We start from the raw sequence: 23569 nt of genomic DNA on the forward strand, positions 1-23569 counted from the left end.
TTTGTATAGCACTTTTGGTAGTACGGCCATTTTGACAATATTAATTCTGCCTATCCAAGAACATGGGAGATCTTTCCATCTTCTAAGGGTTTCTTTAATTTCTTTCTTTAGTGTTCTGTAGTTCTCATTGTAGAGGTCTTTCACCTCTTTTGTGAGATTGATTCCCAAGTATTTTATTTTTTTCAATGCTATTGTGAATGGGGTAGTTTTCCTAATTTCTCTTTCTGAAGATTCATCACTTATGTATAAAAATGCATTGGATTTATGAGAATTGATCTTGTAACCTGCTACTTTACTGAATTCACTTATGAGTTCTAAGAGTTTTCTGGTGGAATTTCCAGGTTTCTCTAAATATATAATCATGTCATCAGCGAACAGGGATAGTTTGAGTTCTTCTTTTCCAATTCGTATCCCTTTAATTTCTTTGGTTTGTCTAATTGCTCTGGCTAGAGTTTCAAGGACGATGTTAAATAGAAGTGGTGAAAGAGGGCATCCCTGCCTTGTTCCAGTTTTTAGGGGGAATGCTTTCAGTTTTTCACCATTTAGAATGATATTGGCCATTGGCTTAGCGTAGATGGCCTTTACAATGTTAAGGAATGTTCCCACTACCCCAATTTTTTCTAGTGTTTTGAGCATGAAGGGATGCTGTATTTTATCGAATGCTTTTTCTGCATCTATTGAAATAATCATGTGATTCTTAACTTTAAGTCTGCTGATATGGTGAATGACATTTATTGATTTCCTGATGTTGAACCAACCTTGCATCCCTGGGATAAAACCCACCTGATCGTGGTGCACTATCTTTTAAATATATTTTTGTATGCGATTTGCTAAAATTTTGTTGAGAATTTTTGTGTCGATGTTTATTAAGGATATTGGTCTGAAATCTTCTTTCCTCGATGTGTCTCTGTCTGGTTTAGGTAACAGGGTGATATTGGCTTCATAGAATGAGTTTGGGAGGGTTCCCTCCTCTTCTATTTCATGGAATACTTTGAGGAGTATTGGAATGAGCTCTTCTTTAAAGGTTTTGTAGAACTCGGCTGAGAACCCATCTGGTCCTGGGCTTTTCTTTGTTGGTAGGCTTTTGATGACCTCTTCTATTTCATTGCTTGAAATTGATTTATTTAAGTTGTGTATGTCCTCCTGGTTCAGTTTAGGTGATTCATATGTCTCTAGAAACTTGTTGATGTCTTCGAGGTTTTCTGTTTTGTTGGAGTATAGATTTTCAAAATAGCTTTTAATTATGTTTTGTATTTCACTGGTGTCTGTTGTAATATTTCCTTATTCATTCCGAATTTTAGTAATTTGAGTTTTCTCCCTCTTTCTCTTTGTTAGTGTGGCTAAGGGTTTATCAATTTTGTTTATTTTGTCAAAGAACCAACTATTTATTTTGTCAATTTTTTGTATTGTTTTTTTTGTTTCAATTTCGTTGATTTTGGCTCTGAGTTTAAATATTTCCTGTCTTCTACTACTTCTGGTGTTGGTCTGCTCTTCTTTTTCTAGGGCTTTGAGCTGTAGTGTTAAGTCGTTTATTTGTTGATTTCTACTTCTTTTGTTGAATTCGCCCCATGAAATAAATCTTCCTCTAAGTACTGCTTTCATAGTGTCCCAGAGATTTTGATATGATGTGTCTGTGTTCTCATTTACTTCTAAGAATTTTTTAATTTCCCTCCTGATGTCTTCTGTTATCCATTCATCATATAATAGTGTATTATTTAATCTCCAAGTATTGGAGAAGTTTCTGTTTTTTATTCTGTCATTTATTTCTAATTTCAATCCATTATGATCTAATAGAGTACAAGGTAGTATCTCTATCTTCTTGTATTTGCTAACAGTAGCTTTGTGGCATAAAACATGGTCTATTTTAGAGAAGGATCCATGTGCTACTGAGAAGAAAGTGTATTCGTTCCTTGTTGGATGGTATATTCTATATATGTCCGTTAAGTCTAAATTGTTGATTGCGTTATTGAGATCTATGGTTTCTTTAATCAATTTTTGTTTGGAAGATCTATCCAGTGGTGAGAGAGGTGTGTTAAAATCGCCTAGTATTATTGTGTTGCGGTCTATTGATTTCTGGAATTGAGAAGGATTTGTTTGACGTACATGGATGAGCCAATGTTCGGGGCATAGATATTTATGATTGTTATGTCTTGCTGATTTATGCTTCCCTGAAGCAGTATGTAATGTCCTTCTTTATCCCTTCTGACTAGTTTTGGCTTGAAGTCCACATTATCTGAAATGAGGATGGATACTCCAGCTCTTTTGCTGTGTCCGTGTGCATGGTATGTTTTTTCCCATCCTTTCACCTTTAGTCTATGGGTATCTCTTTCTATGAGATGAGTCTCTTGCAGGCAGCATATTGTTGGATTTTTCTTTTTAATCCAATCTGCCAGTCTGTGTCTTTTGATTGATGAGTTCAGGCCATTAACATTCAGGGTAATTATTATGACATGATTTGTATTCCCAGTCATTTGACTCATTTTTGTTTTTTGATATGATTTGGTTTCTCCTTTATTTGGCTATTCCTTTAAGCTAGTTCCTCCTGTTGCTGATTTGCATCACTGTTGTTCATCTCTTCCTCATGGAATATTTTGCTGAGAATGTTCTGTAATGCTGGCTTTCTTTTTGTAAATTCCTTTAGTTTTTGTTTATCATGGAAGGATCTTATTTCGTCGTCACGTCTGAAAGTAAGTTTTGCTGGGTATAAGATTCTTGGTTGGCATCCATTTTCTTTCAGGGCTTGGTAAATGTTGTTCCAGGCCCTTCTAGCTTTTAGGGTCTGGATTGAAAAACCTGCTGATATTCTTATTGGTTTCCCCCTGAATGTAATTTGATTCTTTTCTCTTGTAGCCTTTAAAATTCTGTCTTTATTTTGTATGGTAGCTATTTTCGTAATAATGTGCCTTGGTGTGGGTCTGTTGTAATTTTGTATATTTGGAGTCCTATAAGCCTCTTGTACTTGGTTTTCCATTTCATTCTTCAGATTTGGGAAATTTTCTGATGTTATTTCATTGAATAGATTGTTCATTCCTTTGGTTTGTTTCCCTAAGTCTTCCTCAATCCCAATCATTCTTAAATTTGGCCTTTTCATGATATCCCATAATTCTTATAGATTCTGTTCATGATTTCTTATCATCTTTTCTGTTTGGTCAACTTTGTTTTCAAGATTAAATATTTTGTCTTCAGTGTCTGAGATTCTGTCTTCCAGGTGTTCTATCCTATTGGTTATGCTTTCTAAGGAGTTTTTAACTTGGTTTATTGTTTCCTTCATTTCAAGGATTTCTGTTTTTTTTTTTTTTTTTTTTCAGTATCTCTAGCTCTTTTTTGAAATGATCTTTTGCTTCCTGTATTTGCTCTTTTAACTGTTGATTGGTGTGATCATTTAATGCCTGCATTTGCTCTTTCATCTCCTCGTTTGCTTCCCTGATTGTGTTAATTATGTACATTCTGATCTCCCTTTCTGATATTTCTTCTGCTGTGCTGTCATTGGGTTTTATTGATATAGTATCTAGGTTTGTTTGGGACATTTTCTTCCCTTGTTTTCTCATATTGGTCAGATGTCAGTGGGACTCTGATATATTGCAGATTTCCTCTATTGGCTTATAGTGTCCCTGTAGATTTCCAGTGTATCACTCCCCAGCCTTCAGTAGCCTGAAGTCTTGGAGGAACTTGATAATGCAGTGCTTCCGAAGAAAGCTGCCCCTAGTCCGCTACTAGTTCCAGGGCTTGGAGCTGGCTCTGTGCGGAAACGCTCTCACTGGGTGGTCTACTCCGAGAAGCTGGCCGTGAAAGGAGCCTGCCGCTAGAGGGAGCAGGGCTGCTTGGGGAAATCCCTGGCTGCCCTATCCTGGTCCCTGAAGCTGGCTGCGGGCTGGGGTCGCTGCTGGTGGGACTTTGAGCTGGTTCTGTGCAGAAAGGCTGTCACTGGGGGGGTCTGCTCCGAGAAGCTGGCCGTGTGGGAGGAGCCCACCGCTGGAGTGAGCAGGGCTACCTGGTGAAGACTCTAGTTGCCCTGCCCTGCTCTGATAAGCCACCCCTATCCGTTCCTGCTGCCCAGGCCGAGCTTCACCGGGTGGGGGAGACTCACCCCGTGGCTCTATTTTAGTCCGAGTCTCTCAATGCCTCCCCTTCTTGAATCCTGGGTTCTGGAGCACCTGGAGTGCAGTCACCCTCTAGTCTGCCATCTTGGAAAGAGCACCACTGACATCTTGACCTAGGTAATTCTTTGTTATAGGAAATTTCTCCTGTGCATTGTAGAATATTTTGCTAGCAGCATCCACAGCCTCTACCCACTGGATATCGGTTGCAGTGTCTCTATCCCAGTCATGAAAACCAAAAATGTGTGGGACATTTACTGAATGTCTCTGACACTGCTAAAAATCACCTCTTGATTGAGAACTACTGCCCTAGCTCATGTGCACTAACTGAGTTTAATCAATGAGAATATTCAGAATAGCACTGTACCACATTGCAAAAAAGCATAAACACATAGCAGAAAGAAAGAAGGGGAGGGTGGGAAGGAGGAAGACTGAACTATGGTAAACAATTACAATGAGATATTACAATTCTAAACATAAGTGAACTTCTCCCAACAATGTAAATGACTCATAAATATCAAGGGAACAAAGTTGTATAAGAGTATATTTGGTGTGAATGTTTCTGCAATGTTCAAAACATGTGAATAGTACATACTTTGGGTGATATGGTAGTTTGCATTTCTCAAAAATAGCTGCAACATTTCTGGTCCCATTTTTCTTCTGGAACATTAGGCTCTCCCATTTGTGAGAGTGGAGTCAGTGCCCCGTCCTTGCATCTGTGCAGGACTTCATGCCTGTTTCAACCAATACTATGTGACACTATGTGATTTCTGAGGCTAGGTCACGGAAGACAATACAGCTTCTGCCTATTTTTCTCTATTGGAATGATCATTTTGGCACTGCTGTGAGGAAGCCCAGGCCACATGGAGACAAATCAAGGTCCCTGGGTTTTAACTCAGCACCAACAGTCAGCCAGCTGACTGAGTCATCAGAAGTAGATCCAACAGCCCTAAGTTGAGCTGCCCCAGCTGTTGCTGGTTGAAGCAGGGATGAGTTTTCCCTATAGATCCTACCCAAATGCCCAAATGATAGATCAATGAGGAGATGGGGTGGGGGGAAATCTGTTATTTTTACTAAGTTTTGGAGTATTTTGTTTTAACAACAAAATACTGGGTATCTGGACGAAATGGTAAAAACAAGTGAAAGGTAAGGGAATGAGAAACGTAGAAGTCAGGATCCTGGTTACAGACAGGGAGGGGATGGAACATGATGGATTGGAGTCAAGGGAGAGATGTCTGCCTCAGAATGTCCTGGTCTGGGAGCAGAGCCTGCTCTGATAGTTCAGAGGAGATAATCACAGACGTTTCCTGCAACTGTGCCCATGAACAGTTCTTTCAGCATTAAAAAGCTGAAGAAAATCCCATGTCCCAAAGGGGAAGAAAGCATCCTGATGAGACAGAATTGCAGAGTAGGGCCCAGCCTGCCTGTGGCCCTTTCAGGGTAGGCCCCAGCTTTCCCGAAGGGCTCGAGGGAGGCTGCCTAGAGAACGGTCTTCTTAGGCAATGCTCTTTCGGTTGTTTAATCAACACTTACAGTTATCTGTTGACATTTTGGAAACAAAACCAAGAACCCTTGAAAGGACAAAGTGAGCATTGTACCTCTGAGCCAATAGGAATATTCAGAATGGCTCTGAGCAGTGGTGTGAACACTGGGCACTTATTCTCCAGGGAGAAGGTCTTTGTGTGCAGACTCCGCTCTGGGCGAGACTGTGGTGCTGGAAAACATTGACTGAATGAGTCCCCTTACTCCTGTGGGGAACTCCAGGCTCTGTGCTGCCAGTGTTGATGGCAAATCTGAGGCCTCAAGAAGAATTCTGTTGCCCTCTGATGATTCCCAAAAGGACCAGCCTAGGAGAGGTAGAGTTAAACTGAGCAACTGGATCACTCCAGAAACTGGGATGTATCATTCATTTCTGTTCTGCGAATCAGCAGATAACTGAAAGTGCCCTTTAAACCGCAACCTGATAGTATCACCCAAAGAGAGTACAGATTTAAAAAGGTAGCTTTCTGTAGAAAGTACTTTGAAAACTCCAAATGAAAGGTATCACTATTATTTGTTATTTGTTATGAACATATACTTTTCTAAATCAGAAAGCCTCAAGTCAAATGCTGTGAGACATAAAACACGTGAGATGGTAATAGGAAGGGGTAGGGACTGTGGCAAGCGGGGAGGGGCAACACTACCCAGCTTCAGCCCACTGCTGATTTATCCAATCTTCTGATTGTGAAGAGGAACCAGAAATTCAGATAGATAAAAATCCACAATTCTTAAGACAACATGCCAGCTAAAGCAAACATGTGTATGAGCCACATTTTGGTAAAAAACAAACAAACAAACAAACAAAAAAACAGAAAAAACACTACTTAGGATCATGAAAAGGATGACTTGGGAGACTAGAATGAACAATAAACTAATTAGTGAACATGTATCAGAAAAACCAACAAACATAATACAAAACGGGTGGCAGTCTGGTGACAGATATTTTCCAGATGGTTGCAACCATATCCCCCATCTCACATGCTATTTATATGATGTAACCATGACACTCCCTCTGTCAACTGTTGGGGACTACTTTTCCTCCCCTTGAACCTGAGTAGGACTTTATGATTTCCTGAAGCAACAATATGGTAGAAATGACACCATGTGACCTCTGAAGGTAGGTCTAAAATCTATCTTGCTGTCTGGGGATGTTCACTTCTGTAATCTAGCTTCCATACTGTGAAGGAGCCCAGGCAGCCTATGGAGTGTTTTGAAAGGAATCAAAACACTCAGCCCACACACTCAGCAGGGTTCCTAGGCAAAAACCAGCTCCGACTTGTTAGTTATGTGAGCCATCTTGAGACTGACCCTCTAGCTCCTGTTAGAGCAGCCCCTGTGGAGACCCTGGAGAGAGAGACAAGCCATGCTCAGCCCTGCCAAATTGCAAATTCATAAGCAAAATAAATGAATGCTCTTGTCTTAAGTCACTAAGCTTTGGAGTGTGTTTTTTTTTTTTTTTTTTTACACAGAGATAGATTATGGGAAAAAGATCAATTGAATTTTTAGACAGAAACACTCTGAAAGGGCAAAGAAAGAGAACCAAGATCTACCCAGGACCTACTAAAGCACAGAAGCACTCTTTTTTTGTTTTTTTCTAGGTTAAAAAGAAAAGGAATTTTCCTTTTGGATTTCCCAGTGTGGAACAGAGCCCAATGAGACAAATAGTAGGGGAAATGAATGATCTAAGACCTAACCTGAATTTGAGCTCAGGGTCAGGCTGAGGAAGGAGTTGTAACTCTTCCATATCTGAGTGCAGTACTGTCCAAATCCTTTTCAAGTGTGAAGAGTGGGCATTTTTATTTATCATCTGGGCCAGCTTCCTTAAAGTGGAATTCTCACATTGTCCCCTACATTCGTCTGTTTCAGAATAGCGTCCAGAAAGCTGTGTCCTTAACCATGTTCCCAGCAATGATTTTATGCCTATTTAGAAACCTGAATCTCACCCATCTACCACCCAACCCTCCCAGACATTTTCTTCGGGCTTATTCTTAGAGAAATACTCTTGGTTTAACATTTAAGCAGCCTGTGGCGTTGCCAGGGGAAGTCACAGTGCTTCCTTCCTCAGCAGGCAGAGGCTCTGTGTCCTCAGGGATGGAGGTGGTGGGCCTGGCATTGGCTTGAATAGGTGGGGGAAGGGGCCTCCAAGGCAGCAGGTGAAAACTTACACTGGACCAGTCAGGCATGGTGTGGAGCCTCTTCCTGCCGGCAGAGACTTTTATCGCTCCCCCCGGGCCCCTCCTACAGCCCTACTCTTTGGGCATTCACTCTCCTTAAACTACATCAAATCACCTCTCAAGTCCAACCACCAGGGCTCCACCAGGACCTGCCTTCCCTTAGCAGTGAAAGGATTTAGGTGACGAGAATCAAGCTGAAAGTAAATGTAAAAGGAGTGTAAATGTAAAAGGATAGCTGAATATATCCTTAAGGTGTTTTCTTTGGAAGCAAGAGGAAAATGCTCACCAGCAAAGAAAGACACTGAATCTAACATGGAAAGACCTCTTTGTGCAGGTACTTTGCTAGGCCCTTATTACAGAGGAGAGTAAAGGCCCTCTGCTTCAGCCAAACGCCTTAAGGTGTCACCTGCAAGGTTATTTATTATCCCATATTCACAAAAGGAACACATGTAAATATCTACTAATATATCTATCAGAGAATTAAGAAGAAAAAATATCAAACTGATCAATGTGGTTGTAAATTGGGGTGAGAGTGGAGGAGAGTGTGAGATTAGGATGAAATTTTACTTTCTAAAATAAACTTCTCACTTGATCCCAGTGCTGTGATAATAACAATAATAAATAAATAAATAAATTTCTCTAAGTAGTTTATCTTTTTTGGCAGTGACAATGTATTAAGAAAATATAATAAGAAGTATTAATGAGAAAAAATATTGCAACTTATAAATACTGATAATATTTTATTTTAAAAACTATCTTTATAAAGATATAATAACCTGTTTTAAGTGTATTCTTTGGCAAGTTTTGACAGGTACATATTCCTACAAACATCACCCCAATCAGGATATAGAACATTTACATCGCCCCAAAAAGAATGTTTGTCCCCTCATCTCAGCCCCAGGCAATTATTAATCTGCTTTTTGTCACTACAGATTATTTTTCTCCTATTCTAGATTTTATGTAATCTGGAATAATACATTATGTTCTCTTGTTTATAGCTTCTTTCACTCCAACATTTTTGAGACTCATTCAAGTTATTTTAGTGTCAATAGTTTGTTCTTTTATTTATGAATAGTATGCTGTTATATAAATATATAAAAATATGGTTATTCAGTCATCAGTTGAAAGACACTTGAGTTTTTTCCAGTTTGGGGCCTTCATGCATAGAAAGTTATGAACATTTGTGTTCAAGTCTTTGTGTGGAAATACATTTTCATTTCTTTTGGGGAAGTATCCAGGAATGGAATTGTTGGACATCAATGGAAAAGCATGTTTAATTTTATTAAAAAAAATAAAATTATAGCTTAGTGGTAGAATGCTTGCCTAGCACATGTGAGATACTGGGTTCAATTCTCAGCACCACACATAAATAAATAAAATAAAGGTCCAGCAACACCTAAAAAAAAAAAAAAATTTAAAAAATTAGGTACCTCCAATTGTTTGTAATAATTCTTCTCACAATTTATGCTAAATAAATAATCATGGATATAAAACAGGAAGGGGCTATCAGTGGATGGAAATTTTAGTAAATACCTTGAAACAGAAAGGGTTGGATGAACATTGAATACAGCAGGGGCATGGGCTGCAGTCAATGAAAGCTCAAAGTTTGTCCACAGAAGCTGAAAGGCACCTCAGCTGAAAAATCAAAAGGATCCCAGAGAGTGGGAATGGAAAGGGGCTGAGCCCATTGAGCTCCTGGCAGCTGAAGTGGTGACTGACTTCTACTGCTGTACTTAGTAACCGCTGACAGCACTGCTTATCCAGTTTCCACAAGTGCCAATGACCTTCTGTAGGCAGAACATTCGAAGGCTTATCTCTGAAGAAATTCTATAGACTTTGAGGAGAATTAGGGCAGCCAATGTGAGGTTGGGAAGTCCAGAGTAGAGCCCTCGGCATTCCTGCATTTAGGGACTATTATGGTTTGGGCATAGATTGGGTTCATGTGTTGGGGGTTTGGACGGTGGAATTTTTAAAAGGTGGAGCCTAGTGGGAGGTCACTGGGGACACTGCTCCAGAAGGGCTAGACATAGTTCTCGTGGAAGACCGTGAGTTTCTGCAAGAGTGAGTTGTTATCATAGAGCAAGCTTGACTCCCGAATCATACTCTAACTTCAGGACTCGCCATCTAATAGCTCCCTCACACATTCCCACCATGATGTGATGCAGCTATAGGGCCCTTGCCAGAGCTGGCACCATGCTGTTTGGACTTTCAGCCTCCAAATCCCATGAACTAACTAAACCTTTTTTCTTCATACACTACCCAACCTTGGACTTTTTTTTTTTACTTTTACTTATTTATTATTTTTTAAAAAAGAAAGTGAAAATAATTCAGGGACCCTCAACAAAAAGACTAGCTTCCTGACAGCACCAAAGTTCCTACCAGTCAACTTTCCATAGAGAGATGCCTGACAGTGGAGAGTGTTGGCCTGTTGTTAAAATCACCCATCAGCCTCTTACTGCCTCAATCTTAAGTAGGAATGGAAAGCCAAGAGTAAACAGATCTAAAAGGAACGTTTGCAATGGGAAAAAGACAAACCGACTGGCAAACATGATTCTAGATAATAGAGATAATAAATGGAACAGAAAATGATGAAACAAACAAAAATTTCTAAAGACCACAGAGACAACTGGGAAAATATATATTACAGCAACAAAACAAGAAAAGGGTACTGTGAAAAAGAAGTTATTGGAGAACAAGAAAAAGCTCTTTGAAATTAAAAAAAAAAAAAAAGGTTTGCCAGGAGAATAATAATAGTCAGATTGGATGATTAAGTTAAAGAGATCTCACAAGAATAGGTTTTAAGAGAAATGCAAAATATGACAGAAAAGATTAAAAACATGAAGGAGTTATCCAGAGGTTTGAGATCTTAACGATGGGAATTCAAAAAAGTTAAAAGGAAGGAAGTTATAAGAGCAAAATAGGAATATGAGAAAAAGAATTTCCTAAAATGAAAAAGGGCATGTGCTTTTGGTTGGTAAGTTCTAATGAGTGCCCAACAAAATAAATGGAAAAAGACAACATTTAGATACATCACTGAAAAATGTCAGAACACAAAGAATAAACAGTAGATGCTGAAAGATTCCAGAGAGAAAGATAGATTTGATTTTGAGGGTTAGGATGTTTGGCTTAAAATTTTATGCCCAACTAATTTTGTTAACCAAGCAAAAATTTGAATGAAGACATTTTCAGATATGAAAGTACTATAAATTTTACCTCATATATTGGTTTTCCTAGGAAGTTATCCAAGGGTACACTCCAGCAAGATAAAAGTGTAATTTAAGAAAGCAGAAGCTGCTGAGGTCTTGAAAAGAGTGACTCTAATCTTTGAATTTAGTGAAGGGAAATGATAGTAGGTAAAAGTGCTGCAGACCTAGAGAAAACAAAGCAGGTAGATTGGGACCTACAGGGAGCTATAGAGAAAGGTTTCATGCGTTGTTTTGGTTCTGAAGGAGAGGTCAAAAGGAAAGGAGTATACTTAATAAAAAAATAGCATAAATGAACGCTCAGAACACAGAATATGAGGATAAGATAAAGGATATTGATGAAATGTTAAAAAGTAAAGGATAGGACTGGGGTGTAACTTAGTGGTAGAATGCTTGCCTAAGTATGTGTGAGGTCCTAGTTTCAATCCCCAGAACCACAAAAAAGAAGAGTATAATTTGTTCCAGAAACATTCTCTATTGAATAGACATTGCTCTCATAAAGAGACAGAACACTAATTCACTACTTAGTCTGCTGTAAATTGTATTTACACAGACCAAAAAAAAAAAAAGCATTATGTCCCAACCCTCAGTTCTTAGAATCAACTCATGTTGGTAAGCTCTCCATTGCTGTGACAAATACCTGAGATAAACCAACTTAAAAGGAGGAATGACTTATTTGGCCTCTCAGTTTCAGACACTGGTCACTTGGCCTCATTGCTTGGGCCTGCAGAGGAATAGTACCTCATGTCACAGAAGGGTGTGCAAAGGAAGCTACTCACCTCATGGTAGCCAGAAAGCAAAGAGAGAGACAGAGAAAGGGGCCTGGGCACCAAGACCTCCTTGAAAGGCTCATCCCCAATGACCTAACTTCCTTTTTTAGGCCCCACCTCCCAGTAGGGCTACAGGCTGGTGACCAAGCCTTTATACATGGGCCTCTGGGAACACTTAACATCCAAACTGTAACAGAACCTTAGACAAACATGAGCAATTCAACAGTGATTTCAGAACAAAACTATGAACGTATAGAAGAGGCAACAGAAGTTGGGAAGTGGAAGAGAGAAGAGGGGGAAGGTGTGGGTGCCAAGTCTTCTCTTACAAAGCAAGGAGTGAGGAGATGCTGTCTATAGTCCATGGGACAGGAAGTGGGGTTTCGATGTGTTCTCTGAAGTTACTGAGACCAGGGAAAGGTCTGAGACTAGGGATTTAACTATATTTAGGAGAGTTGGGGGAGTAGGTGCTGACTTCTCTATCACAGTAGGGAGACAACAGAAAGCACTGAAGTTGCTAAATAATAAATAACATCTTAGGAGCATGGGGGTAATCACCAAATGAACTCAAAACAAATGCTTGAAGTTTGCTTCAGTGAAAAAGAAATATGAATCATAAAGACTGGGGCAGGTTACTCTTGCTTTTTATTATTATGTCTTTGGTATTGTTTTATTTTAAACTAGTTGCATATGTTGTAATTTAAATCTTTAATGAGGAACTCAACCTTTTCTGAGATAAGCAGTTTATAAGACTGTAGAATAAAATGGTATATAAAAAGAGGAATATAGATCAAACTGGTGTTATTAATTTATCTCTAGATCTTTGGACCACAGTGTTTTATTTTCTTCTTTATGATTTATAAGTGTATACATTTTTCACAATAATTATTTACTTCAAAAATAACTTTTGAAGATTAACCCCTGAGTTTCTCCAGGGCACAGGATAACTATTTCCTAGGGTGACCATTCAAGGTGCTTATGCCTGACTTCATACCCCTTCCACACTCATCCACCTCAGACAGGTAAGTGATCCAGGTCAGCCTGATTGGAGGTCAGGAACCCCGGACTCCTGCATTGCTTCAGAAATAGTTATGAAAACCTCACCTAACCTACACAACATTCACCTTCTCCAGGTCATCACCAGAGTTAGCAGTGATCCTCCACACGTTCTAGAACCCTCTAGAACTACCGGCCAGCTGAGCTCTCACCGGGGTCTAGACAGGTCTGACTAGGAGTTACTCAGCACTGTCCAGATGTGAAGGTCTCTGATTGTTTAAAACAAAAGATAGAGTGGACATCCACCATGATATAGTCCTTATTAGGATCATAACACATGGGATACAGCGGTACTTTAGAGCTGGAATTCTTTTATGTTCACTTAGTTCATCTGTTTATCTTCTAGACGAGAAACTGAGCCCTAGAGTAGTGAAATCACTTGCCAAGGTCAAAACACAACCGTTGACTTGAGTGGCTGAGACAGGAAGTTCAAAGCCAGTCTCAGAAACTTAGCGAGACCCTAAGCAACTTAGCTAGAACCTGTCTCAAAATTAAAAATTAAAAAAGGGATGTGGTTCAGTGGTTGAGCACCTCTGGGTTCAATCCCTGGTACCAAAAAACAACAACAACAACAACCAAAAAACCAAACTGAAAACAACAACAACAAAAACCCACCACAACTGTAATTCTTGGTTCATGGTTTTTTGTCAGCACCAGAATTTAAAAAAAAAACAGTTAATTCCAGTATCTTAGGTTCTTTGGGCTACAAGTAACAGGATCCCAATTTTAAGCAAAAGGAAGAAATTATCAGAAAAATATTGAAATCCAAGGGTAGGAAGTGCAGCTTGTGAGGGACCAAGGCATGGTGGACAAAGCCCACAGTTTATGCCACTTCTCTAACTTTGCCTCTCTGCTACTGACAGGTGACCATGGCTCCAGGATTCACCCAAAGGCATAGAATATTCCTCAAAAATATAAGGGTGGGTAGAAACAGGGCCCAGACCACTATAAACCTAAGCCAGGCAAAGGCGAATTCTATAGCAAGGGAGAAGGAAAGGGAGGTATATGGTGAAAATCTGAGTTGGGTCAAGTGCCTTCTGGGTTATTAATCATAGTGGACACGTTATTAGTTTTATCGTCATTTTTAAAGGCAAGGGGCTGAGGCTCAGGGCAGTTAAGCAGAGGGCTACTAAGTAGCAGAGATAGAGATGTGTGCAAACACTAGATCTTTTTCCTCTCAGTTGAAGATGCCTCTTCTTTATACTTCTCCTCTACAATGTGAAATGATCCTCTTAGCTCTGGGGCCCTGGAACAAATCGCACCTATCTCCCATTTGTCATTCTTTGGGAAGAGCTGCTGTTAAGTGATACTAAATGCTTGCTGGTCAAAGCTATCTGGCCCATGGGCTTCTTTCCACATGGAATCCTGGTTCTCTGAGTTCATGAGCCAACACTGAGAATCAACTTACCCACTACCTGCTTCAGTGGATCCATGCATTTCACGTTATTTGATCTCCATCCAGGATCGTGTAAGGCGAGCTTGCTCTGGCTCCAAAAATCCAGTTGTTGTAGTTTTTAGAATTTTGCAAGCTGATTTTGACATAGTTATCTTGAAATTGGTCATTTGGGCAAATTTTATGGCATGGAAATTGACAGATGTCACAAACCAGGGCTCTCATTGACTCCCATCCTGTCATTGGGCATGTATTAGCATATCACCATTTCCATCTGCCCACTTCTTATTTGGGAGACTTATGAAAATGCTCATAGGAAAGTTCACCCTTCATGTCTAGAAGTAAAGGTCCTTGGACGGAGGCAGAAGTCTTTCAAGTTGGAGGCCAGCCTGGATAACTTAGGGAGACCCTGTCTCAAAATAAAAAGGGGCTGGGGTGTCGCTGAGTGGTAGAGCACTTTCCTAGCATGCACAAGGCCCCTCTGTTCAATCCCCAGGACTGGGGGTAGGGAAAACTTTGCAAACTTGAATGCTTCATATCAATTTTGGTGGCCATTCAAAGCCAAAATGTGCTCTTTGGTGTAGCTCCACTAGGTACAATGCTTAACCTCCTTTCTGTGCTCACTGCCATTCCCTTCCTTAGGCTTTTATCTCACTGGAGTCTATTGCTGTGGCTGCCTATCTAGTTTCCTACCTTCAGCCTCCCTTCCCTGAGCCCATCCTTCATATCTCTACCAGGCCAATCTCTTGCAAGCCCTGCATCTGGTCACGTCTCCATCTGAGACTTTGCACTGGATGCCAAAGAGTTCAAACTCCTGATCTGGAGGTCAGGCTTCCCAATTGCCCTTTCTGCTCATGTGAAATGAACTTGGACTGGACTTTTCTCTGGGTCTTTGCTCATGTGTAGTTACTTCTCTTTAGAAGGCCTCTGTCACCCCATCTCCTCTGAACCCAGTTTAAGTGGCATGTCACCCATGATGCTGTCTGTCCCTAATCCCTCTTGCCCAGCCAGAGGCAGTCCCAGGTGCCTTTGGACTTCTTAAAACACTTTGGTTATGGTTCTACTGTGTACTTCACAGCTAAGACACTCTAAGAGGCTAAACTTAATCATCTTCTACACCGTTAAGACTCAGCATGGTTCAGAGCAGTAGCGCCCAGTGGCTAACAAGTCAGAGAAGTACATCTTTGGCTCCCTCGTCCCAGGCTAAATGGATCACAAACCTGAGGTGGGCAGGTGGGAGAGGCAGTTCTCTGGATGATTCTACCACATGTTGGTCTACTCTACACTATACTTTGGACTTTTACTACTCCATGTCCTTTTCTTTCTTTCTTTTTAATATTTTTAGTTGTAGGTGAACACAATACCTTTATTTTATTTATTGATTTCTGTGTGGTGCTGAGTATCAAACCCAGTGCCTCACATGTGCTAGGCAAGCGCTCTACCACTAAGCCACAACCCCAGCCCTCCATGTCCTTCTAAAGAGCTGCTCCTCACAGCAGTCTTTTTGCTGTTACTATTTCCCCTATTCATTTAGATTCTAGCAATCCTATATTCCAGAAGGATTGCCCAGCAAAGCAACCACCTACTCTAAATCATGCTCTTTCTCTGTTTCCCACAGGCCCTGCAGCTCCATTTTGTATTTGGCTAGGACCACTACTATTTCTGCACGTTCTGGTGTGAATTATAACCACAAAACATTTGCAGCAAGGGCCATCTACTAGTCAGGTCATTCTGTTATCAGGACTGCTTTGCCTGCAACCATGCAGGCCAGCCTAGGGCACAGATCAGAGCTCCACACTGGGCCAAAGTCACACACTAAGAAGAGGTCTCTTCATGCCCCATACCCACTGAGGGAGCTCGCTGCTTTCAATCAGGTGTGACTACTGTGAAGCCCAAGCCCTAGAGAACTAGGATAGCATTTTGGTGGTAACTTTTTATTTGGATATAATTTCAAAGTTACAGACAAATTGCAAGTATAGTATTATGTATATTTTGCACCATTTTTTGTAGACTTATTATTCTGTGTGCTTTTCCTTAACCATTTAAAAGCAAGTTGGAGACATTGTGCCCCTTTACCCCTAAATATTGTTGAGATTGAGGACATTCTCTTATATAAACAATACAATTATCAACTTTAAGAATCTTAATATTGATACAATACTATTAACTAGACCACAATATAAATTCAAATCATGTGACTCATCCCAATAATGTTCTTTACATCTGTTATTTTTCCCAATCCAGGATTCAATCAAAGTTCATTCATTTATTGTATTTTGCTGTCATGTCTCTTTAATCTCCTTTACATTGGAACATGTCTTCAGCCTCTAACTTTTTGGATCTTGACATTTTTGAAGGGTACCTGCCAGTTGTTGAATAGACTGTCCCGAATTTGAGTTTATCTTGTGTTTCACGATTCGATTTAGGGAAACTTGTTTTGACAGGTAAAATCACAGAGGTGATTGTACCCTTCTCAGTGTATCTCATTGGGGAGCCCATGATGCCATACTGGAATGTCCTGGCTAGGATCTCTGCAAAGGTTGGCCAACAGTCTCTTTGTGAATGCTGCCCTCTGCTGGCTATTTCCAGCATTGCAGCTTCTATGCCTCTCAGACGTGTTTGAAAAGGAGTCAGAAGTTCTGAAATGTAAATCCTGACATTTTTACTGGTTGTGGGACCTTAGGTTATGTGGCCTTCTGCTTCCCTCACAAGATGGTTGAGTGCAAAAGGGTCCTACAAAGATGGTCAGGTGTTACTCTAGGCTAATGTCTATGCTGGCTGCTATGACCTCTGTGAGCCCAGCCCTGCTGGTCCTTGGAGCTCCAAAGCTGCTCTTCACCTACAAAGCCTCCAGTGGGTTTTGGCTCTGTGACCACCATGGCAGAGCTGCCTCCCATAAACAATAGGTTCCTATGAGCTACTGTTGGAAAAGAACCAGGACAGCCCCCAAAGGAGAAGGAGACCTGACCTTCAACATTTCTGCTCATGTGGGTCCATCCTGGGGTCACCACTATTTTCTACACCAGGTGGTTTTTGTTATGGTCACACTGCTGCCCCTAGGCTGTTGATGCTTCTGTGGGATCAATTGTGATGCCAACACAGCAGCTGGAACAGGTGCAATGTGCCCTTTGATGCCCATCAAACCCTGGGTGAATGTGTTCTCTTAACAGGGTTTGACTGCTGAGCTTTTGCTGGAGTAAAGCCAAGATTCTTCTTTCAAAGCTAGAGTGCAGACTCTGTTCTTACACTTTAGGTTTCTGCCCACATTTTCTTTGCATCATTCTCAGAAGTTTAGGTGCCTACATGCACAATTCTTCTTCCCTGTCTACTTGCCTTCTTTCCTACTATTAATAAATATTTATTTGAGCAAGTCAATTATACTTTAGGCACTGCAGTGGGCTACACAGAAAGCAGGATGCCCAACCTGCTCCACAGAGCTGATAGAGTCAATTGGATAATAGAAACAAGCAGAGAAGCAACCTCTTTACAAATGAGATCCCTGTGCCTTTGGAGGCAGGTGTTTCGTGTCCCACTGTGCCTCTTAACCACACTTATTACCTCTCAGGTGGCCCAGAGCCTCCTCATTATTGCTTCATATTTACTTAGGGCTCTTCTAGGACACCAGACAGATACATTGTACAGGTTCCCAGGGGAAGCTTAGAGAAGGAGAATTATGAGAAATAAGTATATGAAGAAAGGAAATATTTTTCAGCATGAATATAATCATTTCTTTTTCTTTTCTTTTTACTCAAATTCACCTTCAGAATGGAGGCATCTGTAGCAGTGAACTTGAGTCATTTTCTGTGGGGTCTTTGTGTTGAGGATCTTGGGATTCTTGAGAACTGGCGACTCGACACATGGAGTTTATGTGAGTGGTCAGAGGCAGGAGTCTCATACATGGTGGGAGATCAGTATGTGTGGGGTGACATTGTGAACCTCCCCTTGTGAGTTGGTGCTGCAGCCTAAACTAGAGGTCAGCTTTGCAGGGGAGAAACCAGCTGAGTCCTGCCCAATCACTGGAGGGAAGTCGCTTCTCATCCCCAAGTGAGATCTCCTTCCCTGACTCAGTCTGCCTCACAGGCCTCTTCTGAAAAGAAAGCGAAATGAGACGTGGGAGAGAGCCAGGTGTCATTCATGCAGAGGTGTCCTATGCACCAACAGCCGTATGGAGAACATGTTCAGGCCGAAAACACGAAGGAGGAGACATTTTCTAATACGTTTTTATAGCGTTTTATTAGATAGCAAACACACTTGCCTCCAACTGGTTGGCAGAGTGAACAGAGTGCTGACTCTAACCCTAAACCCCGCACAGGCCCTGGTCCCACTGCTTAGTTTGACCACACCTTCTTGTCCATGGGTACACTCTAGATACAAAGGACACTGGGAAAGAACATGAATGGGGAATATGCAAATGTATCACATTTCTCAAAGAACAAGTAGCTGCATGATCAGGTCAGCTTGCTATGCAAACGGCTGATGGCTATTTAGGAAACTTTGCTAGAAAATTCCATGAGGGCGGGCTATGTTGTCTATTTTACCACTACACACCCATTACAAAGTGTTTTCCCTAGCACACCGCAGGCACATAACATAAATTAGTGACAGTGGAAGCCCACTGTGATGACCTATTATGGTGGCATAATGTTTCCTCAGGAACTGAAAGAATAAGAGTTTTATGTTTTCTGCAGGCAGTATCCCTATTTTCAAAATATAATACTTTGAAATCCACTTTCCTTGGTAAGTAACTTACAAAATCCTTCAGAAATTAAAACTGCTTAAACAAGCAGTTGATAACAATGTCGAAGGTATTTCAGATCTTGCCCCGCTGAGTTCTTGATTGATGTCAACACAGTCATCATAGCTAGGACTAAGATATGCAGGAATGCAAACAAAATAAAGACAGAACAAAACAAAGTTCCCCATACTATCTTAGCTATAATTAAAAAACAGGCACTAACTTGTATTTTGCCAAAATCCTGAAACTGCCTTCAGGGGGCAGACGGGCAAATGGTATAAAAAACAAAACAAAAAAGAAAAAAATTCACTATAAAAATAGAACTATCTTGTATGTCCTGAGCCTGGGAAGGGCGATACCTTCCTGGATTGTTCCACAACATTCTCCTCAGCCATCTGTTTCCATGGTCCTCCCACATCCTGTCAAACCAACGCGTCCTGGTAACCGGAATCCCTATTGCTACTTTATGTCATCTTTTCAGCTTCCTGTCCCATATCTGCTGGAGTTTGCTTAGCCTTTATGTGAGTAGACATCATGGTAGGGCATTGCCCTCTGGTACTTGGGGCCCTCCTGAGAGCCCAGAGTTCCTACAGTGGCTTTTGGAAGCTCCCATGTCTTGAGCAATGTGCTAAGTTCGTTACATATGTTAACATATTATCTCATTAATTTCACAGTCATTCCATGAGATAGTTTGTTTCTCTCATTTTACAGAGGAGGAAATAAGTGTCAGGAAGGGCAAGTGTCTTGACTTTTCATATAGCTCGGAAGTGGCAGAGGTGGAATTCGAAGTTAGGTTGGCTCTAAAGCCTGCACCCTAGCTGTGAGCTCCTTCGGCCTTCTCTTGGGTCCTCCACGTCTTTGGGAGCATTCCCATTTTTACTCCCCTTCTATTTTCCCGCCCTCTCTCTCTGTGCTTCTTCCCAGTTCAAGACAGTCTTCTGTCCATATTCTACATATTACATTCTTTTTTCTGGCTTTCAAAGTCCTTTACAATTTGACCCTACTTTTCTCTTCAGCCCACTCTCCATCGCCCAGGTGTGGCTGTGTGCCCATCCACCCATGCTTACCACCCATGCCCCTTCCTGATCTTTGCAGCACTTTGCCTTCTAGCACTTTCTGCCCAAGGAGTTCTCCTCTCTGCCTCTCCTCATTCACCTTCTCTAAACCACCCAGCTCCCCCTGCTCTGCCAGGCCCCAGGAAGCCTCACTCCCTCCATAAAGCTTCCCAGTGCATCCGGACCTCAGTGATTGCGTCCTCCTATAGAGAGAAGCACTGGTTCTCTGGCCCCTGGCTTGGCTGTTAACCTGCTGTTTTGTGATGCCCTTAATCTCACTGACTTTGCTATTTAATTTTTCATATATTAAAGTTTTTCTCAATTAGATTATAAGCTCCTTGAGTGACAAATGTTTTTTCTCATACAGTTAATGAAATTTCTCAACACCTAGCTTAGGGCTTTGCACACAAAAGGAGTTCAGAAATGTTTGTAGGTTTCTCTGTCATTACATTCATGACGGGTTGATATCAATCCTCTTAGAATCACACCGAAGCACAAGTGTCAAAGAGCTGTGTTGGAGTTGTGCTCAGTGGGAGAGCACTTGCCTAGCACACTCAGGGCCCTGGGTTCACTTTCCAGACCCCCAACGCGCACACACAGAAAAGAGCAGACGTTGATCTTCAGTGCCTACCATCTCTCAGGGTTTTGTCTCCTTCCTACATGCTGAACACCTGATCCATGCCTGCCATACAGGACCCCAACTTAGGCCTGCCCTTGACTCAGTGCTGTGCGCCTGAACTTCCACTCCACTGTCATGGTCATGGGTGTCTCCAGTGCTGAATTTTCTGGGTTTGTACTCCAGTTTTTCTACTTCCTACAAGTGATCTGAGCAAGTTACTTACATCAGGACTATAGGGGTATCAGTCTAGCTCAGGCACAGGTAAGAGCCATGGAGTCAAGACCCAGATCCTGGGAGTTGGGTAGAAGCAGGTTTGTGGCAAGCCACCTGCAAACTCGTTAATTGCAGGAAAAACCATACATTTTACAGACTTTTACCCCAATCGCAATGTGCCATGGGGAATCAGACCACCAGGCCCCTTTATTTGTAGGTTCCCTTGGTAACACTAGGTCAATTTGGGGCAATTGTTTACTTTCCTAAGTGGTCAGAGCAGAATGCTCCCCTCTGCAAGTTTACACACTTGAGACATTAACTGCTGCGAACCAAGAATTAGGATTTCTTCCAACACAGGACCTCAGTTTCCTTGCCTATAAAATGGAGGTTAATAGTACTTTCAATTGTTCATTAACTATTTATTATGGGCCAGACCTTTGCTCGACTACACATCAGGCATTGTTCTGGGTACTGGGTATAAAGTCCTCACCACAGGAAGACAGGAAGCTGACATTCTAGTGGAGAGAGACACAGACAAGAGATAAAGTGAACATGGTATGTGGAAAGTGCTGTGGAGGACCAAGTGGGTGGGCCAGGATTCTAAATAGCAGGCAAGATGACACTGGAATACAGATCTCAGCATTCTGTGAGGAAAATGAGCAATGAGCATGGGCACTTAAAACTGCACTTGATACTTAGTAAGTGCTGAATGATTTAGGCGTTATCAATGTGAGATTTTTTTTGGAAAACAGAAAACTACCAATTAAATGTATTTTAGAAAACTACCAAACTTCCATTATACTAATTTTTAAAGAGAAAGGGACCAACTCATTATAATTATATTTTGTGGGATTTTCCCATGTTAAAATGGCTACTGCTAATCAGTTCATGCTCAAGGAGCACCTTTCTTGGTCACACTGTGTTAGTCAGCTTTTTCGCTTCTGGGACTAAAAGACCTGCCAAGAACAGTTTTAAAGGAGGATAAAAGTTTATTTGGCGGCTCACGGTTTCAGAGGTCTCAGTTCATAGACAGTGGGCTCCATTCCTCAGGGCTCGAGGTGAGGCTGAACATCATGGTATGGTGAAAGAGTGTGGCAGAGGGAAGCAGCTCGCATGATGATCAGTAAGCAGAGAGAGATTCCACTCTCTAGGTACAAAATATATACCCCCCGTAGCCATGTCCCCAATTAACAATTTCCTCCAGCCACACCCTACCTGCTTCCAGTTACCCTCAGTTAATCCCATCAAGGATTAATTCACTGATTAGGTTAAGGCTATAACCTGGTCATTTCTTTTCCAAACCTTCTTGCATTGTCACACATACGAGCTTTTGGGGGACACCTCACATCCAAACCATAACATCCCTATCACACCACTAACACCCACCCACCTTTAACAGCCCAATGTCTCAGTGCAAGATGCACAGGTTACTTCTCACTCTTAGTTCATTTCTGTTTTTCTCTTATTTTTTTCAAGAATTAATGATAGGGCTGGGGAGATAGCTCAGTCAGTAGAGCAGTAGAGTGCTTGCCTTGTAAGCACAAGGCCCTGGGTTTGATCCCCAGCACTGAAAAAAAAAAAAGAATTAACGATATATTCGAGAGTGGATAAAACCCTAATCCTAAAATATAACCTGTATTAAATAATGGACTTGTTCAATATAATACAGGAAATTTAGGCTGAGCTGAGAAGTTAGTCTCTTCATATTTGCAAGTCTTTCCCCCACCTGGGGACATACACAAATACAGTTGATGATACTCCAGTACTTACAGCTCAGCAGAACCTCAATTTCTGCACAAAGCAGTAAGAAAAACTGTTTTTCTGTACTCAGCAATTCTAACATCAAACATGTTATTGCATCAAACCAAGCAATTCTCCCATTTTGTGGCTACCGCTGCGTGTCCTATGGTTCAACTCACTTCTGACACTACCCACAGGTTAAGTGAGAGTCTCACAAGATCCCCTCCCCCAGATGCCAATTGCCGAGTCCCTGGTGTCTCTTACTTCTGACTGGACAGCTATAAAGTGGAGGTTCCCACAATCCCATCCTCAGGTTACGGGGCCTAGGAACCCGGGAAAACACTTTGCTTACTAGTACTGGTTTACCATCACTCAGATCTTTCTCTGTGCAGGGCAAACCATCCGAGACTGCTGGGTTGGGCTGGACCCCCACACAGAAGCTAAGGGTCATTATGGTCCACAGGCCTCAGATGACAACTCTGCCTCAGGGAGAGACACTGATCAGGCTCCTGCAGCTCTCCTGGCCATCGTGCCTCCCATGGCCCCACTCCCTGCTTTGATGCGCCTTCTCTCTCCCTTTGTTCTCCCACCTCCTCCTGGCACAGGCCTCTTCCTTTCTTCCTGGCCCTCTTTCCCGCCTACCCTGTTTCCTCCCAGGATTCCTCCCAGGCATCCTGTCATACTAACCTCTTTGTCTCCTCTCCCTATTCCTTCAGTGACTCTGTGTGTGTGTGTGTGTGTGTGTGTGTGTGTGTGTGTGTGTGTGTGTGTGCGAGAGAGAGAGAGAGAGAGAGAGAGAGAGAGAGAGAGAGAGAGAGAGAGAGAGAGAGAGAGAGAGAGCTCCATAAGACCAAAGTTGCCTGCCAACGAACTTCCTCCTTCTCATTTCTTTTGTTTCATAAAAAAAAAAAAAAAAAAAAAAGACTTAATTCAGATTTAAACAAGTCTCCTCTGGGCACTTTTTTTCTGTGTGCCCAG

At 41.6% G+C, this 23569-nt stretch overlaps 1 long non-coding RNA gene across 1 annotated transcript in view; it reads right to left on the reverse strand.

Moving 5' to 3' along the window:
* The window catches only part of LOC306669043, a 56255-nt gene extending 34298 nt beyond the window's left edge, over positions 1 to 21957 (reverse strand). The window contains exon 1 of the long non-coding RNA XR_013766004.1: positions 21857 to 21957. This is a non-coding gene — a long non-coding RNA (uncharacterized lncRNA). The remainder of the gene's footprint in view (positions 1 to 21856) is intronic.
* Between the last annotated feature and the right edge of the window lie 1612 nt (positions 21958 to 23569).

Source organism: Sciurus vulgaris (genome assembly GCF_902686455.1).
Source record: "Sciurus vulgaris genome assembly, chromosome: 1".
Classification (NCBI taxonomy): domain Eukaryota; kingdom Metazoa; phylum Chordata; class Mammalia; order Rodentia; family Sciuridae; genus Sciurus; species Sciurus vulgaris.